Consider the following 20,245-nt stretch of genomic DNA (forward strand, 5'->3'; position numbering starts at 1 on the left):
AAAAGCTATTTAGCTTGTCTGCGTTAACTATTACAAGCAAACAATATTTTCTTAGACTTTCCCTTGAGATTTGAATTGCCTCAAGCTATCTACAATTATAGGTCAAATTTTGTGGTGTGTTGCATCCCATATAGTCCCATTATCTTTAACCGGATTAACACAGGGAATAAAGCAGCATAAAATTTGGCCTGGTATGTTTCAAGGAGGAAGAATGAAATATCTCCTCCTCCTCCTCCACCTGAAATCAACATGGTATTGTGCTTTGAAAAGGCCAAGCTCAGAGTCAGGTAAAGAGCAATGGCATGTTTTAAAGCTATGCAATCTGAAGATAATTTATACAAATGACAGCACAGTACAGCACAAAGTCAAATTAACATTTATTGGGAAAACCAGACAACTACAGAAAAAAAACTCACTTCGGATCATATTACAACCTTCCATGGAGTGAAATAAGCTAAAACACCTGTTCCATGGAGTCAAATTTAATAGAAGCTTCTCTGATTCTTTCTATTAGATTTTATTCCATTAACAGCTGTTTCAGACTTTTAATCCTGAGGGAAGATACTGACAGTTTTTAGACTATAAATAGTACCATAGATTGAACTTCAGTTATTAGATGTAACAACGTTTTTATAGAGACAGATTAATGTGGCTGAGGACATAGTATAACGCTTAATGGGTTTTTTCATGGTGAAAATATATTACTTTTTCTAGTGTGACAGGGTGTTCTTCCGAACACTATCCCTAAAGGGGTTAAAATGGATCAGAAGGGGCCACTGGACAGGATGAGCTGCACCTGAGTGAGGTGCAGGCTGGCTGTACAATCCTAATTGAACATGAAGCCCAGCTGGGCAGGAAAGGGCATATATAAAGCCAGGGAGCAGAGTACAACACAGTATGGCAGAGAAGGGATTAGCAGTCACTCCCAGGGTTGAGAGACAGGAGTAGTAAGAAGCCTAGGAAACATAATAGCAAGGGTGAAACCATATGGCACTTAGCAGCTAATTGTAAGATCCCTAGGCTGGAACCCAATGTACAGGGCAGTCCTGAGTTCCTTTGCCAGCCCCTGAGCGAGCGGCACAAACAGGGCAGTGGACTTTGAAGACTGCCTAAGGTGGTTTTGTTTAGAAACCCTTTAGAAAGTACCCTGAAAGGAGGCAACCTGTAGTGACCTGGCCAAGGGGCAAAGCTATGAAGAGGAAATACTCCAGCTTGTTAGCATGAGAAAAGGCCTCAGTATGAGACTAGGACAAGGGGCTGAGAAACTTCCAGAAGAAGCATCAAATCGGTGATGAGCTAATCACCAGATGCACCACAAGCAGGTACCACAGTGGTGACTGGAGCCCACTCCTTCATATCTAGTATATTCATTGTTTGGAAAACAGGTATGTTGTGGATCTAATTATTGTACAAGCTGATTAGACTGCCTGCTCTAGGGATTGTGATAATGGTGTGAAGGGTGTGGCAAATTTCCAGTGATGATGGTTAGACATTTGGGCCCCTATCACGGAAACACTTGTGCATGTATTCCGCTGTAAGCATGTGAGCACTCCTGAGGGCTTTATTGGGACTACTCATGTGCTTAAAGTTAAGCACAATGAACAGCTGGCATTTCAATGGTCACAGTGATAGCTGTGGGAAAAGTGATCAGGTCCTGGAATAGCTCCTTTCATCCAAATATTGTCAATGTTATGTTTAATAAGTATAGGGCTATATTATGGCTGTTATCTGAATGAAAATATAGAGTTTGAATATAATTGCCTGTTTGCATGGGACATGAGAGCCATCATGCCTATATTTCCAAAAAGTACCTTAGCACTTTGTAATAAGTGTAATGCAATACACAAGAGAAGGTGATGGTGCCTATGGGGATAGGACTATTGATTATGCATTCTGCTTTGAAGAGCTGGTGCTCTGAGCCCAGTCCAATGCTCCAGTACTCACTCCTTTCCTAGGCATGCGACTTGTTGCCTCCAGTGGGAGATATGCCTGAGTAAGGAACAAATGAGATGTACAGGACTAAGCTGCCTATTGTTTGTGTCTGAATAATTCTCTATAGAATTCTATTACTATGCTCTCCATTTTAATACGGATAGTTTTCCACCCAAAAACCCACAAAATAAGTATTGTGTTTACTCCTCCCTCCCCCCCCCCCGCCCCCGAGCATGTTTTAGGTGTTTGAGGATACTCTTAGTTTTTACCAAACTTCACATTTTATATTTTATAACCATCTTCTCTTGTGCTATCTAGTTACACACATAGCTACCCTATGTAAATGCATCGTCTTGTTGCTAATCTATTACCCTCATTTATACTCCTCTGTGGGACCAATCCTATTAAACTCCTATTAAAGTCAATGCAAAGACTCCTGTTTGAGGTGGGGTTTGTTTTTGTTTCCAATGGGAATTGGATCACACCCTATGCTAGCAGGGGTGAATCTGGCCCAATGGAGCTTCTCTGGATTTACACTTGTGTAACTCAGTAGAATTTAGCCTCTGATATCCAATGTAAAATATACTGCAATTAACATCAATGTCTTAGTGTTAAAATATAATATGTTTACTCTAAGGGTTCCATATTTTCCCTTATCAAATATACCTGCTTGTAGTGAGTTATGGATCCGCTAAGGTCAGCTTCTGAATGAGAAAATGATTCAGAAATTTCCATGAGGAACTAAGTCATTTAGGATTAAATTTTTAAAGTCACTGGAACAATCCCGTAACAATTCCTGGGTCAAGGCAACAGCTATGCTTCCTGTACAAACATTTACAGCGCCAGGGCAACATGGGGGGACGACAACAAGCTTGTCATCACCTATAGCCATGACAGCTATTCCCCCTTTCTGCCTTAAATAACTAAGGCCGACCTCTTTTTTTCCTCAGCTAGAATGGGGTTCCACTGGCATAAATAAAAAAGAAGAATTTGGCCCCGGGGATGTAACTTTTTTTCACTGGAGCATATACTTCTTAGAATTATGGCCATTGCTCATTTTTACAAACTTAGAGCAAGATCCTGGTCCCACTGAAGTCAATGGGAGATTTTTACATAATTTCTTTAATGTGAGCACGATCAAGGTTTCAATGAACAGTTGCCTGCAAAACACATCTCCAGTAGAACCGGAGAATACTGGGTACTCCTATTTAAATAGCTACAATATCTGCCATGAGACTAGACAAAGCACTTAATGCACTGTAGATAGCATTGCTCTATAATCCAGGGGATAAACAAGTTGATCCAAGAGGTCTTCTCTATCTTTAATTTCTGCTTTGGAGGCTGTTAGACAGTGGCATGACGTACCCTGTATAGACTATGTTTAGAGCCAAATTATAACCACCATATGCCAGGAAAGGGGTATTATGAAGAGAAGGTGTAATGCTCCTGCAAAGAAGACGGCCACGTTGAGCAAAGGCAGCATTCACTGCAAGACAGGGTGACTGGTGTCCGAAATTGGGGCCTGCAGCAGAGCCAATCTCTGGGCAACTTAACGAGCGCAGCTGATCTGTAATAGGCTGTCTGACAGGCTACACCACCTGATTTGGTTGGAAGAATCAGAAGACAGGATCTTAAGCCCAGCACCAGCAGTTCAGTAGCTGTGCAAACTATTTGCCCACAGCTGTGGTAGCTTCTGTATCTGCTTGTTCCCAGGCATGCTCCTGCCTTGGCCCCAGCCTTCCCTTATGCCAGGTAACCTGGTCCTGACCCCCTGCTCCATTTCCTTACTTCTGACTTCATGTCTGGCACTTGGCCTCTGGCTCCAACTCTGGACTCTGATTCCCGGTTACTAAGTCCTGCTGTACCCACTGGGCCTGACTCCTGCTTCAACTATTAGTTGAGCAGTCCATGCCTAACTTCTGGCCAGTATTACAGAAGGTGCCTGCTGTACTTCTTCAAAAGTCTAGGAAGTGCTGCATCTGAGCACACTCCCCCAGCCTTTCTGAAGGCATTTTAGCCACTGTTGCTCAGATGCTACACATCCCCCCCACCCCCCGCACACACACACTCTGGTTGTGGCCACCATGATATAGCCCTTACAGTTTGGCAAGTGGCTAAGCAGGGCTCTAGAAATTTACACCTAGGATTTCAGTGGAATGAGACATTTAAAAAGCTCATTTTGTTGCCCAACGCAGTAGCTCATTGTTGAAATATATGCTGTATGTGCTCTAATAAGGTTCAGAGCAATTGCCCTGTAGGGGGAAATAAGGAAATTAAATAATATGGGTTCAGACCTTCTGTTTACTATCCTCTGTTCCCTACAGTAGTTTCATGCTACTGGAGGGAAGAACGGTTGATGTATAACACTCTTAAGGAGGGGAGGGATTTGAGGATTTGGAGACATTACATTAAAGCAAAATTCTTCTCTTCATCCACATGAGAAATTTGCCTGGAGTCTTTGCATACATGATCCCTGTCAAATAAAGCCAGGTACCATGAGTCTCCCTCCTGGGTAGATATTTCTTTACAGGGGTGCTGAAACAATTTGTATAATGGGCAGGGGGGCTGAAAGCCATTGATCCAAACTGTAAACCCTGTATATGATGGAACCACTTCAAGCTGCTGTATCCAGCATCTGTTTCTCTTTCTTTTTCTGAGGGTTATTTATTTTTGGTACTCCCTGTAGCAGAGAGGAATAACTCGTAATGAGCTCTTATAAATGGCTCTCCAACACAGAGTGCTGGAATGCCACTAAAAATATTTTGTCTGGCTTTTTCTAAGGCTCAGATCCTCAGGAAACGCATTCATTGTTTAATGCTTTCATTTTGCACACGTCCAATACTTTCTTTGTCACTGAGAATACCTTATTTTTAACAAGTTTATTTTCTGACTGAATGCTGTAAATAGGCCCCAATAGCTTTGGCAAAAACACCACTCCTCAGCTGTACAGATGTAACCAATTAGCTCTTAAAATATCAGACATGTCAAACCCTGCCCCCACCCTTGTTTCCCCCTTGAAATAGGTGGACAGAGAAGTTATCAGTTGATTGGATTGTAAGTCAAGGGCTACTTTGCTGTCTAAACACCACTCATAAAAATTGAAAGGTAGATTGACTTTTAGGCACAGCCCTGAGCAAGGGTGGTGTACATGCAGCATTGCCACAGGACGTATTGGGCCTGAGAAACATCTTCCTGGCTCCCCCCTTGATCCAGGTGGATAATAACTTGCCACTGACCTATAAACTCAACAAATGATAACTACAGCGCAAGTTCAGGTGCTCTTGCTCATGTCTTGGGGGATGGAGATAAAGCCTATTCACTGCTCCTCCCCGGCCACTCCTCATTGACCTGCTCTGGAGGAAGGATAAGCAGGCATACAGCACCTATTTACCACGTACAAGCAAGGCCATTTATGTTCTTACTCAGCATTCATCCTTTGTGCAGGCGTGATGTTCAAGTCACAATTGAGTCCCAAGAGAGAAAGCAAGCAGTCTCTCCTGAGGCCTGATTCTCTTCCCACACCAGTTTGACACTAGTGTAACTCTATTGCCTTCATTGGCATGTTCCTTGATTTACCACTATGTTAGTGAGCATATTTTCTCCCCTCTGGCATTTCTGTCCCAAGTTCTTTTTGAGAATGACTCTTGAATTTCACAGTCAGCAACAATTTGGCACCAACAGTGCAAGCACCAAGTACAGATTACAAAATGTTTCATATTCAACACATCCTGTAAGATGCACTCAGTCAAGGGGATACTGTTCATCTTGATTTTTGTGAACAGATTTGTCAAAAATAGCTTTCTGGAGACCTTCTACTCTTCCAATGCTATAAAATTTTATGTGTGTGTGGAAAATAAAAGTAAAGCTAGGTGGAATCCAGAGAACTTGTTGAAGCGCTCGCATGTTTGCTTACAGATTTTTTTATATATATTTACACAGCTGCAATATATATGAGGCACATTTTCCATCATTAGCTTTCCAACAGGTTAAGATGGTCATTCAATGATATAGCAAAACACAGTAGGCCAAATTCTTCTCTGGTGTAAATCCAGAGAAATTCCATTGAGGTTAAGGAAATTTTTCTGGGCTTACGGCTATGTAACTGAGAGAAGAGTTTATCCTCCATGTATTCTGAGTTGCCAGCAAGATGTCTGACTGTCTGTACTCTAGTAGATTATCTGCCATTCATTTCTGTGTCACAGCTATGGAAACTGTACTACCAGCACGTAGTCAGTTCTGTAGTCGTATGCTGCAGCTGATAAAATGATAGGAATCTCTCCCTCTGAGAGCAATAGCCAAAGGCTGTCTGCAGCACTGTTCTTAATTCTTGAAGGGCTGAATCTACTGCACCAGCATCTACAAGAATGTCTGGAATGTCCCCACTCAGCCATATAAAGCCCAGACATTTATTCCTACCTGCTAGTGTTTATATATACACACTTGAACTATACCTGAGTAAAAAAAGGCAACTCCCCAGTTTGGGCCTAAGCCTGATCTTAGTTGTGCTGGTGTAAAGCTAAAGTAACTCCCCTGTAGTCAGGAGAAAGCAATTCCAGATGTGCATGGGTTTTCGAAAGATTGGAATCTGGCCCTTTCTTTGTTTGGTGACTCTGTTCAGCTAACTCACATTTTTAAAGTAAATGTTCTATTCCAGCTCTGCTAGGAGAGCTCTAAAAGCTAGATTATTGTTAGCTCTAACCTGGGTGAACAGGGAGAAGCACAGATCTCCATTCCATCCTTATGGCTACAATGGTCATAAGTGCTTCCCTCACCCACCTCTTTCCACAGCTCTTGCACTGCCACTCCTCTACCCATCCACTTTCTTGTAGCAGAGCTATGGGGAGTGGGCAGAGCCCTGGAGGAGCTGGATGGCCACTGTGGGGAAAGTAAGCTGTACCCTTTTCAGGGCTGCATTGAATTAATTCCCTCCAAGAAGGGCACAGTGGAGGAATTGTGACTTTGGAGCGAATATGGCTATATGCCACCCCAGACTCATATAGGCTCTTCTATCTTTGCAGTAAAGAACTAGGCACATTGTGAGGACTGGCTAAGAAATGAGTGTGGCTCACGTTAAATGAGCAATCTCATCAGATATAATCTTATCCAAAGGATGTAAGTAAAATACTTAATGACAGTATTCCACCTCATTGCACCAGCACTAGAGAGCTCTGCAAGCTAAAATGGGGTAGCTAATGAGGAGTACCTGACTGTAAACTCCTCCAGGGGAGAGACGGTCTTTATATGGATTTGCACCTGCTAAATACCCTAATCGGGATCATGGCCTTGTTATCTTGTGAAGGCTGGATTAAGGCATAGATAGGCCTGTGTCAAGGGCCTAGCTTCTGAAGATGTATCATTACTTCAGAAACTCATCTTTCATATTCAAAATAAAGTACATTTCTAGCCCAAATGGTGAAGAAGAGCTTGAAAAAGAGACCTCCATGTAACCACTATCATGAGTACCTGAGTCTGCAGGCAGCCTGGAATAATAGCTCTAAGAGAGTGAGCTGCCCTGTTCATCTCAAGGGTTATTAACTGCAAAGACACATACTTCTTTGTGGGGCCCTGCCAACACCACCCCAAGAGAGGATTCTGTAGGCAGTAGAAAGAAAAGATTGCAGTGGGCCCAGCCCACCCATTCAAGCAGACACCTGTCAGCAGCAGGGGTGAATAATGGGGTGGCTAGGGGGCAGAGCTGCTGCCACCCTTGCCTTTCTGGGGGAGGCAAGGCTCTTGCCGCTGCTGGAGAGAAGGGCCCCTGCTAGATCACTTATGGTTGGTGGGACAGGCCACAGAGGAATAGCTGTGGTGTACACACATCATAACATGTCTAGAGTCCTAATTTGTTCTAATTTGGCCCGTCTGTGCACTACTTCAATATAAATATTAAATTACGTGCAGAAACCTTGCTTTCAAAGAACACTAATGTTGCAAAGTCAAGGACTCAAAAGTTAGGACATGCCAGACTCACAGTTTCCTGTGCAGCTTTAATTTGGTGGTCTTCTGTATCTATCCTGTACATTGGAAGGAGGCAGAGATCTTGTGGGGAAAACAGTCTCTGATCATGTAATTAAAGACTGCACCATCATAATTCATACTTGTAAGGTGGCAGAATTTGCAACCTGATCTAGTGGCCAGTTCATTCTGGCAAAGAAAATGTGAGGAGCACAAGTGAGACCGGGAAAATAGTAACTTTAAAGTTTTATATCTCTGGTAAACCTGAACTGAATTTCATCCAACAAAGAAAAAACCATTTCTGTAGCCTGTGGGCATTCTCCCTACCAAATATTGCTGCAAACAATGGAGGTGGGAGAACTTTTCCGAGAGAGGTTGCAAAACTCCTATATGCTAAAAAGTGTTAGGCTACCTAAATATAAGGATCCATAATTAATAATGTGGTGACAAATCTTGTATTTCAGATGTTCAAGGATTAATAGTGCATCCATGTCTACTTTTTTGAATGCAATACATTTTCATGTCATGTTTGAATTGGACGCATTAGGTCTCTGCAGGACATTCTGTTTAGAAAAGACATTACAGTACACTGAAGAGGATAAATTATAAAAACTAGAATAGGAACGTTTAACTCAGTTAAGTTTGCCACAAGTACCAATACTGAGCCAAAAGGACTCAAAGATAACTCTTGATTTATTCTCTTGCCCCGGTAAGACAGGCTCAGCTGCTAAACTGGCTTTATTTCAAAGGGCCATAACCTGGAACCAGTTTAAATCCAATCACATCCAGTTTGCAGTTCACCGAAAGAGCCCTGTGGAGATGGAAAGTTTTCCATTTTTAATCCTTTACCCTCTGGGTGTTCAAAAAAAAAAAAAAAATCTCACATGAAAAATACCTCCTTGTTTATGAATGATTTATGTTGGCGTCACTGCAAATTTAACAAGAAGAGGCTGTGCCTTTTTTAAACACAACCCTTTCCACACTCTCAAAGATGCTAAGAGCTCCAAGTGTGAGGGCTGTTTGTGATAGCAAGGTTAGAATATTGGCTTTTCTTTTTTTAGCTTTACAATACACTGTATCACAGGTTTACATTTCTGGTATAATTAAGTGTTTTGCATTTCTCTATCACTTTGGGTAATTCCATCATCTTGCCACTCTCCCAGACAATTCTGGTGTCACATTTTACATCCAGGCTGTAGCTAAATCCTTACAGTTCCTCTTCTATAATATTTGTCCCTTTCTCCACACTCCTAGCATAAAGATCTTGGGCAAGGCTCCTTATTATTTGTATTACACTAGCACCTAAAGTGCTAGCAGTTCTCAAACTATGGGTTGGGACTCCAAAATGGGTTGGGACCCCATTTTAATGGGGTTGCCAAGGCTGGCTTAGACTTGCTGGGGCCTAAGGCCGAAGCCTGAACCCCATTGTCCAGGCCAAAGCCCGAGGGCTTCAGCCCTGGGCAGCGGGGCTCAGGTTACAGACCTGCTGCCTGGGGCTGAAGCCATAGGGCTTTGGCCCCATACACCTATGGCAGTGGGGCCTCTGCTTTAGCGGTCCACCCGAGGCAGTGGGGCTCAGGAAAGCTTAGGCTTCATTTCCCTCCTCCTGGGGTCGTGTGGTAATTTTGTGGTGGTGGAAGGGGGTCACGATGCAATGAAGTTTGAAAATCTCTGATCTAGAGGCCCCAGCCAAGATCTGTACCCCATTGTGCCAGACATTGTATAGACACTCAGGAAAAGGCTGTCCCTGTCCCAGAATTGTCTACAACCTAAATAGACAAGACAAAAGGTGGAAGGAGAGGAGAAGTGGCCTGCCCAAAGTTACACAACATGTCCGTGACAGAAGCAGGAACTGAACCCAGTGCTCCTAACTCCCAGTCCAGCACCCTATCCGCTAGACCTTATTCCTCTGTAGAACTGTGTAAACAGTAAAGGATTCTTGAGCAAACACACAAATGCTGAACATTTTGATTCAGCCATGTTTACACCCTTTTTGTGTACTTTGGGCAAATAATCACTTGAGTGAGATATATAGTTCATGTGAATGTTTGAAGAGAGCCAGTTGCAGGCCCTTAGCCAGGACTTGTTTAAACAAGAAGTTGAAGAAACTCCTGGGATTAGAAACTCAGTACCATGTCAACCCATGTAGTAAGCCTAAAGGTGTATGGTCTACCAGCTGGGAGACGCTTCCATCCCCCAGTTGGCTAGCCTATCAATCACAGCACAGTGTATCTGCTATCTGGGGGTGCAAGTTGTTGCTTTCCAGGGCTCTGTGGAACCCTTCCCTGGCCTGCTGGAGCACTAATGTGATAATTTATCAAATTGTCAGACATTATTCTTGTTTCATTGCTTAATGAACTCCTCAGCTCAGCTGTAGGGCCAAATTTTACCTTGGCCAGTGTCCTTGCTTATCTTAGAAGTAGTGATCTGGACAAAATTCTGACCTAAATCTGAACCTAGAAAGGTCTTTTGAAAGCATCAGAAGAACACAGTATATTCTTCTCATGTTTATATTTCAGATAATCTGGTGATCAATTTCAGCTGCCTGACTCACTTTAAAAGAGAGACTGAGTCACAAATCACTAAAACATTCACGATCCTTTAAGGAGCCACAACTGAACAATCTGACAAATTGGATCACTGGGAGCTTTCTGAGAGACTGGAAAATCCTTTTGTAACTGCTTAATCAATATACATCTGAACACACAAACAAATAACAAAGAAGGGAAGAAATTGAGAGAGAAAAATGTTACCACTGTCTAGAGAGAATAGCGCTCAATACAGGATGTGTACTAATTAGTGTGTTCAAATAAGCAGGAAATACGTACTACTGGCTACACCATGCAAGCAGCAAAAGGCTGTGGAGCTCAGCTGAGCAACTGGTTTATCTGTTCTGCAGAGGGGTCCACTGGGTACACCATCTGAAACAGATGATAAATCAAGGCCTTGATTCTGATGTGCTGAGCAGGTGCAAAAGTAACTCCATTGGAATCAGGATCTGGCCCATACTGGATTTTTAACAGAACCAAAATCAGTTTCCCAATTTGAATGCTTTTTTTCCTAACTATGGATGAACTTTAACAAGAAAGTTGAAATAAACACATCGGGCACCCCTGTTCTGGTCTGTTTGCACTGGCAGAAAGTGGCTAGCATGTGGGAATCTTCAGGGGAATGGAGCCAGAACTTCACCACCCACCCTTGCAGCCCCCCCAGCTGTAGGTTGGCCAGAGGCTGAGTCACAGCTGGGGTAGTGGTTGGTATAATTTTCCATAGGGAAATATTAACAGCTAACAGAAGTTAGAGTAGCCACAGGACTCATCTAACTCATGTCAGGAGCCAAACCAGCCCTGGGGACTGGGGAAGTGCAAGGTTGGCATACAGTCATCTTTGTCTTTCCCACCATCAGTCCTGCACTGAGCACATCTTGGCCATAAATCACAAACCAAGACATCACTTGTTTACAAATAGCTACAGGCTATGGGGGGAAAATGGGTTGGGAAAGAAAATGAGAAAATGTAATCACATGAATTCCACGCTGCTGCCAACACCAATCAGTTAGAATGATCTCCCAGCAGACCTTTATTCTGATTATTAACCATTTCAAACAAAGGGCTGGATCCTCAGCTGGTGTAAATTAGTGAAGCTCCACTACATCATTTTTTCATCAGAGGATCTGTCCCAAGGTGTTGGGTTTTTAAAAAAAAAAAACAAAAAAAAACTTTCAGTTCATGGTAGCAAGCAAAGAAAGACACCGGTGGTGTTTTGCCAGTGGAGCCCGCTCACATTAGAATTGTGGATACTACTTTTGACCATTTGGCTATACGCATTGGTTCCAGTTTTCAGCTTCCTGTAGTGGCTTTGTGTGCGGCACACATGTCAAGGAGTCTTGCTCAGCAGCAGATCCTCCTGTCTTAGTGCCAAAACTAAAACTAGTGAAGATCTCAGTATCCTTCATGGGAAGAGCTGTCTTTTGACAACTGACAAACTCCTCCCACTTGCCGTTGTATCATTGAATGATGTTGGCGTCACACCCATCAACGTAGAGAGTATGCCCTGTGTTCGTTAACTACTGTTCAGCATTTTAAAAAAATCATATTGTCAAGCTTGTATTAGCAATTTGCTGCTGCCGCATTAAGAAAGGAAATATGCCCAACACAATCAGATTCTATAGGCTACTACCACTGCTTTACATGCTGCTTTGAGCAATGTCCAAATTGAGTTCAACACTTATGATTCTTTTCCCTAATGCAGTTGTGAGGTAATGGTTCTCTTAAACTAAATCTAATCTTCCAGCTGTAATCCTTATAGTTTCTTCTAACTATACTAGTCATGTTAGATCTGGGGATATGAGACCTTAGTAAATCTTTCAGAGTTTAAGATTATACACAGTGGGAATCGGCTTCATCAGTTGACTTCATTTATTAATGCGCTGTAGTTTTAATTGGATTCGAAACTGAAGTCAGTAGTATTTGACAATATTCAGCTTTAATATGTCAGAATTGTAAAGAAATGTTCGCTCAGTCTGTGTGTATGCAGCTGTTTAGTTATAAGTGAGATTGTCGTGCTGTCTGGAGTAGTTCAAGACCCTAAATGCCAACCTCAGGCCAGACAAGAAGCAAGACACAACCAGTTTGAGGTCTCTATGGTCTATAATTAGATTTCACCAACCCAGTAACATGTGAATTCCTAACTCATAAGTCTTACCAGGGAGTCAGACGGTCTCTTTGGGTGTTCCAGACTGTCTTGCCACCCTGGCAAGCTGGACTGTGTGACAGATGGCTGCTTACACCACAAATCACATCAGTATTCAGATTACTGCCAGTCCCAAAGAACGAGTCACTTACTCCAGGTCAGTTCTCCAATCCACAAAGACGGCACTTATAGGCAGTCCTGTAAATAACTGAAGATTTATTAACTCAGAAAAGAAATGAGTTATTTATAATATTAAATCAGGTAAACAGACACACAAATGAGGTACAAGCTTAAGTATCATAGAAGCTTCTGTGATGATTAAACTTTTTTGTCCTCTAGGGCTAACCCAAGTCAAGTAGCTTGGGGATCTCTGGCTTATATTTGGGAGTCTGCCCCTTAGAGTCCAGACAGCATGAAGATTCCAATTTCTTTTAACAGGTTTTTATTCCCTTTCCCCAGCATTCAAGCTGTGATGGGCCATGGAGTGTGAGGGGAAACAATCAGTCTTTTGTTCAGTGGCTTGTCTGATGTCTGTAGACCTTCTTTTGTTGAAGATAACACCTCTTGCGGTAAGCTAGCATTTCACACTTGGTAATGCTTCTCCCTGGGCTGTGGGGAATTTACAGTCTTAGAAAATGTTTAGAGTTACAGAGCAAACATTTAAATATTACCTGATAACATAGGATGCAGACATTATAAGTAGGGTTAATACATGCAGCATCCTACAAGCATTTCATAAACTTTAAACATGTTCATATAACTCTAATAGCTATTTTAATAATACTAACACACAGGTAAGCCAGACTGGTTTCCAGCTATGCATTTTTGTCAGCGTTTTAGAGGCCTTAGCATGAGCTGGCACCTGGTCTGCCAATGTCGGAGATATCTGAGCTGGACAACAAACCTGGAAGTAGAAGCTAGTTTTTTCTCTCTCCAAGCCCCCAGGATAGTGGGTGGGAAGATGAGGGAAGAAACCTTGTCAGTAGTATCTGGGAACCCCTAGTAAAAAGCCTGGCTCTACAATCTCTACTCAAGCAAACTCCCATTAAATCAATATCCAGATTTTCAGCTGGTGTATCAGCACAGTTTCATGGGTGGCTTCCCATTGATTTCTGTGGATGCTGGCTCAGGCTTTTAGATTATCAGCTCTTTGAGGCAGGGACCATGTCTGTACAGCATCTAGCACAGGGGGGCCTGACCCTGGTTCCAGCCACTGAACAGTATCATAAGAACATGTGTATTACCGTTGACTTTTTTAAACTGGTCAGCTTCTGCAGTGTCCAACTTCTGCAATGATGAAACCTGTCATCATTTCTCCACTTCGCACACTGCCATCTCAGAGAGGCTTTCTGCACAGGAAGTAGAGCAGTCACTGCCTAGCAGAAAAGATAATCAATGATTCTACAATTGCAAGCAACAAGGTCCATTTTGGGCACAGCCAATCCTGAAAAATGTCATCTCTGCCAGGGTATAATTTACTTTTTTAGGGATGTTTTTTAAATGGTAAAAATATTGTCTGAGCAGGAGCAGCTGTGTCACAAGGGGTGTATCTTTCTACTCCAACTACTGAATTTGGCACACTGGGATAAGTTAAAATAGTGATATGAAAGATGTGTGCACCGGGGACTCAGTCCTTCAGGTGTTGCCTACAGAGCACTCTAGCCTCAATCCAGCAAAGTGCTTAAGCATGTGCTTATCTTTAAACACATGATTTCTGTGGAACAGCCCATGTGCCTAAAGTTAAGCACATATGCAAGTGTTTTGCTGGACTGGGGCCAGGATGCTCAGCACCTTGCAGGATCGAGTCCAGTCCACTTCAGAAATAACTAGACACACACCCATACTTTTGATGTATTGGTTTGAAAATATACTCTAGTGTGTCAAAGCACCACTTTAAAAAATGTCCCCACGGTGGCATAGCTGATTCCTAATGCATCATCAGACAAAGTTGTGCACTGTCAACTCAGATTTCAGAGTAGCAGCTGTGTTAGTCTGTGTCCGCAAAAAGAATAGAAGAACTTGTGTCACCTTAGAGACTAACAAATTATTTGACCATAAGCTTTCGTGAGCTACAGCTCACTTCATCGGATGCGTGCAGTGGAAAATACAGTGGGGAGATTTATATACACAGAGAACATGAAACAATGGGTGTTACCATACACACTGTAACGAGAGTGATCATGTAAGGTGAGCTATTACCAGCAGGAGAGCTGGGGGGGGGGGGGGGGGAATTTTGTAGTGATGATCAGGGTGTGGCATTTCCAGCAGTTGACAAGAATGTGTGAGGAACTGTGGGGGGGGGAATAGTTTTACTTTGTGTAATGATACATCCACTCCCAGTCTTTATTCAAGCCTAAGTTAATTGTATCCAGTTTGCAAATTAATTCCAATTCAGCAGTCTCTCGTTCGAGTCTGTTTTTGAAGTTTTTTTGTTGAAGAATTGCCACTTTTAGGTCTCTAATCAAGTGACCAAAGCGATTGAAGTGTTCTCCGACTGGTTTTTGAATGTTATAATTCTTGACGTCTGATTTGTGTCCATTTATTCTTTTACGTAGAGACTGTCCAGTTTGACCGATGTACATGGCAGAGGGGCATTGCTGGCACATGATGGCACATATCACATTGGTAGATGTGCAGGTGAACGAGCCTCTGATAGTGTGGCTGATGTGATTAGGCCCTATGATGGTGTCCCCTGAATAGATATGTGGACACAGCTGGCAATAGGCTTTGTTGCAAGGATAGGTTCCTGGGTTAGTGGTTTTGTTGTGCGGCGTGTGGTTGCTGGTGAGTATTTGCTTCAGTTTGGGGGGCTGTCTGTAAGCAAGGACTGGCCTGTCTCCAAGATCTGTGAGAGTGATGGGTCGTCCTTCAGGATAGGTTGTTGATCCTTGATGTGTTGGAGAGGTTTTAGTTTGGGGACAATGTATACCTTCAAATCAGCGGCACTGCTATGGGTACCCACATGGTCCCACAGTATGCCAACATTTTTATGGCTGCCTTAGAACAACGCTTCCTCAGCTCTCATCCCCAAATGCCCCTACTCTACTTGCGCTACATTGATGACATCTTCATCTGGACCCATGGAAAAGAAGCCCTTGAGGAATTCCACCATGATTTCAACCATTTCCATCCCACCATCAACCTCAGACTGGACCAGTCCACACAAGAGATCCACTTCCTGGACACTACGATGCTAATAAGCGATGGTCACATAAACACCACCCTATACCGGAAACCTAATGACTGCTATACTTACCTACATGCCTCCAGCTTTCATCCAGACCACACCACACGACCCGTTGTCTACCGCCAAGCTCTACGATACAACCGCATTTGCTCCAACCCCTCAGACAAACACCGACAAGATCTCTATCAAGCATTCTTACAACTACAGTACCCACCTGCTGAAGTGAAGAAACAGATTGACAGAGCCAGAAGAGTACTCAGAAGTTACCTACTACAGGACAGGCCCAACAAAGAAAATAACAGAACGCCACTACCCATCACCTTTAGCCCCCAACTAAAACCTTGCTATCCTGAAGGATGACCCATCGCTCTCACAGATCTTGGGAGACAGGCCAGTCCTTGCTTACAGACGGCCCCCCAACCTGCAGCAAATACTAACCAGCAACCACACACCACACAACAGAACCACTAACCCAGGAACCTATCCTTACAACAAAGCCTGTTGCCAGCTGTGTTCACATATCTATTCAGGGGACACCATCATAGGGCCTAATCACATTAGCCACACTATCAGGGGCTCGTACATCTGCCCATCTACCAATGTGATATGTGCCATCATGTGCCAGCAATGCCCCTCTGCCATGTACATTGGCCAAACTGGACAGTCTCTACGTAAAAGAATAAATGGACACAAATCAGATGTCAAGAATTATAACAATCAAAAACCAGTCGGAGAACGCTTCAGTCTCTTTGGTCACTCGATTATAGACCTAAAAGTGGCAATTCTTCAACAAAAAAACTTCAAAAACAGACTCGAACGAGAGACTGCTGAATTGGAATTAATTTGCAAACTGGATACAATTAACTTAGGCTTGAATAAAGACTGGGAGTGGATGTATCATTACACAAAGTAAAACTATTTCCCCCCCCACACACTACTGTTCCTCACACATTTTTGTCAACTGCTGGGAGTGGCCCACCTTGATCATCACCACTACAAAAGTTCTCCCCCTTGCCGCCCCCCCCCCCCCAGCTCTCCTGCTGGTGATAGCTCACCTTACATGATCACTCTCGTTACAGTGTGTATGGTAACACCCATTGTTTCATGTTCTCTGTGCATATAAATCTCCCCACTGTATTTTCCATTGAATGCATCCGATGAAGTGAGCTTGTAGCTCACGAAAGCTTATGCTGAAATAAATTTGTTAGTCTCTAAGGTGCCACAAGTTCTCCTTTTCTTTTTGTCAACTCAGAGTTGATGCAAAAGGGCAAATTGAGCATTCGAGGTGGGTATGAGAGTGAGACAGACGAGAGGGACATGGGCTGAATTTCTGATAATTCCTGTGAAGTCTAGACAAAACCCCAAGGCCAATCACGCTTCATTCATGGGAAGAAGGTCTGTAAGATTTCACTTCATAGTATCTTAAATAAAAATGTGTATTGGACATGTTTGGATGCAAGGGTCTAAAACAAAGTGTAAAATGACTTTGAGCAATCTTCTACCTGTACCCTGAAGGTAGGAGGCAGCTGCCCATGAGAAGTGCATTCTGTACCAGCAGTTTTGGATCAAAGGTATTTTGAGACCTCATTGCTGTAATTCTCATTCCATCTCAAGGGTCAAATAGAACTGCAATTTGTAGTTACTCCAAAAGGAACTTTATTGCTGTTTGGCCTTTTCACCAAGAATATTTAACATTTTAGACTTCCCGTTCCAGAGACAGTAAGCTTTTCAGGCCAGGGACCATCTTCCTGTTCTCTTTTTGTACAGCACCTACCACTATAGGGCCCTGATCCATGACTGGGTGTAGAGGAGTTTAGCCAGGGCTCGTCCCTCTTTGGGGCAGCTGGGAACCACACCACCTCAGTACTTCCTTCCAGTTGTTGACAGTGAATTAGCCTGGCCGTGGGAGTCTCTTGCCACTGCAACAGTAGAGGCAAACAGACAGTTATTCACGCCTGGCCTGTGGTTGGCAGGCAATAGTGAGTCCACAGCTCAGATCCTCAGGCAGGAGCTGAGCAACAGTTATATAATTAGCAGGCTCAGCCCTGAGTCAATGGTTCAGGCCCTCAGGCAGGGGCTGAGCAAACACAAGTAAACAACCAGCCCAGGCTCTCAGCTCAGAGGGGCCTGGGAGGGAAGAGACTGCCACCCAGAAGTTGGGTGGCAGGGGGGAGGCACCCACTCCACTGCATCCCAGCTCGGGGCCCTCGCAATGGCAGAGGACCTGCTGCTGAGTCAGTGGGGATCCTGGCTGCAACGGGGAAAAATTGGTGGGTGCTCTGCACCCTACGGCAGCTCCCACCCCCGCCCCAGCTCACCTCCACCTCCACTCTGCCTCCTCCTCTGAGTGCACCGTGTGCCCGCTTTTTTTTTTTCCCCCCAGCGCTTCTGCTGCGAAACAGCTGTTTCATGTGGCAAGCACTGGGAGGGAAAGAAGAGAACGTGGTGTGCTCGGGGAAGAGGTGGGGCCAAGGCAGGGGTTTGGAGAAGGGGTCCAACAGTGGCGGGGCGGGGACTTTGGGGAAGGGATTTGAATGGGGACAGGGTGGGAAAAGGTGGAGTGGGGGTGAGGCTAGGGGCAGGAGCACCCACCAGTGCCGGGGAAAGTTGGCACCTATGGGAGCTGATCCAAAGAAACATTGAACATTAGCCAGGAAAACACTTACGCACATGAGTATGTATAAGCACATGTGCAGTGCCACCTAATTCAGTGAGACTACTTCTGTAATTTAAAATTAAGCAGATGCTGGATTGGGGCCATAGGAAGAGACCATCCCTGATGCAAAGCAAGGAGTCTACACTCAGTTCTTGCATTTTTTTTTTTTTTTTTTTTTTTTTTGGTGGTTGTTGTTGTTGTTGTTCATTAGTCTGACCTAAGAATCAGCCGGAACAAGAAAGGGAGAGTGAGGATAATTGTGACAGATGATTTTGAATAGTTTCATATTTATTTTTGTAAGGTAAAAATAAATACCAGTGATCTCCACTGGTCCTCTGCCTAGCAATGTAATACATATACACCGGGATACAGCAATGCACAAAAAACCCAGACACCTCATGAGGAGAATAAACCCTGCAGCATATGCAGCAGATACATTAACATGATAGGTTTCAGAGTAGCAGCCGTGTTAGTCTGTATCCGCAAAAAGAAAAGGAGGACTTGTGGCACCTTAGAGACTAACCAATTTATTTGAGCATGAGCTTTCGTGAGCTACAGCTCACTTCATCCGATGCATGCAGTGGAAAATACAGTGGGGAGATTTTCATGTTCTTTGTGTATAGAAATCTCCTCACTGTATTTTCCACTGCATGCATCCGATGAAGTGAGCTGTAGCTCACGAAAGCTTATGCTCAAATAAATTGGTTAGTCTCTAAGGTGCCACAAGTACTTCTTTTCTATTAACATGATAGACTATTACAGCTCCAAAGGAGCAGTTACAGCCATCATGGCTGTGAACTAAGAAGGATTTATACAACGGGCCACAACACTGTTGAAGAATGCACCGTTTAAACCCCACAATTTAAACATTCTTAAACATGTGTTTACATGAGAGGCTATACAATCTTACCAGGTAAAGTCTGATTTATATTTCTATTAAACAGCTGTCTCAAAATAGAAGAAAAATGAAGCTGAAGTGGCATTCGGTTTGAGAGACAGATCAACAGAAGCTGGGAAATTCAAAGTCAAGGCTGCCACTCCGTCCTTAACTGAACTCTTGGTGCCCTGGGATTGTAAGGGCTTCAGCTCAGTGTGGGATCTTATGTAACATGTGCCACAATACATAGTAATGCTGGTCTAAAGTCAGCCCTCGGGTAACTCCACTGACTTCATTAGACGTACGCCAGAAATGAATCTGGCCGAAGAAACAAGTCATGGACAGTGTGCCAGTTCTAACGTTGCAATTCTGCTATTGTTGGTCCATGTCACAGTGTTGTTAATCTGTTTTTTGTTTTGTTTTTTTTCCTGGTTAAAATAGCTGATTGATTTAAATCCACGTTTTATACTGCTACAGAGAAACAGAAATGATCAAGAAATCCTAAGCAGGTGCTTACTGAGAGGTCTGTCTCCAGCCGCAACTGACCTACATTCCTCCCATCTGTTACAAACCTGATTTATGGAGAAATTGAAATAAAACACTTTCTGGAAATTTAAATGTTCATAATGTTACCACATTGTGTCCTGTCACATCCTTTTGCTGATAACTGTCTTCCTACTAATCTAAGATACTTATACTGATAAGACCTACAATGATGATGTTCCTAATCCACAGCTGATTATCTTAGCTGATGTCAGATACAAGAGACTGGAAACAGCTTAGAAGTCAGGATAAGGGAATGACGGAGCAGCACAAAATGGGAGAAATTACAGGCTTTGCTGTCGGCTAGGAGCCTTAGCAGGTCAGTCAGCTGAATGATTATTTATGCAGAACAGATTTGCAAGGGGCCGCACATGTCTTCATGCTAATTCCAGTTTCAGTGCCA

The 20,245-nt window shown here is 43.4% G+C and overlaps 1 long non-coding RNA gene across 1 annotated transcript; it reads left to right on the top strand.

Moving 5' to 3' along the window:
- Positions 1-894: 894 nt before the first annotated feature.
- LOC122465771 lies at positions 895-19,934 on the top strand. The gene is made up of 3 exons (XR_006290807.1): positions 895-1,385; positions 13,039-13,148; positions 19,367-19,934. It is a non-coding gene; the product is annotated as an uncharacterized LOC122465771 (long non-coding RNA).
- Positions 19,935-20,245: the final 311 nt, after the last annotated feature.

Source organism: Chelonia mydas, chromosome 1 (assembly GCF_015237465.2).
Source record: "Chelonia mydas isolate rCheMyd1 chromosome 1, rCheMyd1.pri.v2, whole genome shotgun sequence".
In the NCBI taxonomy this organism is placed as follows: domain Eukaryota; kingdom Metazoa; phylum Chordata; order Testudines; family Cheloniidae; genus Chelonia; species Chelonia mydas.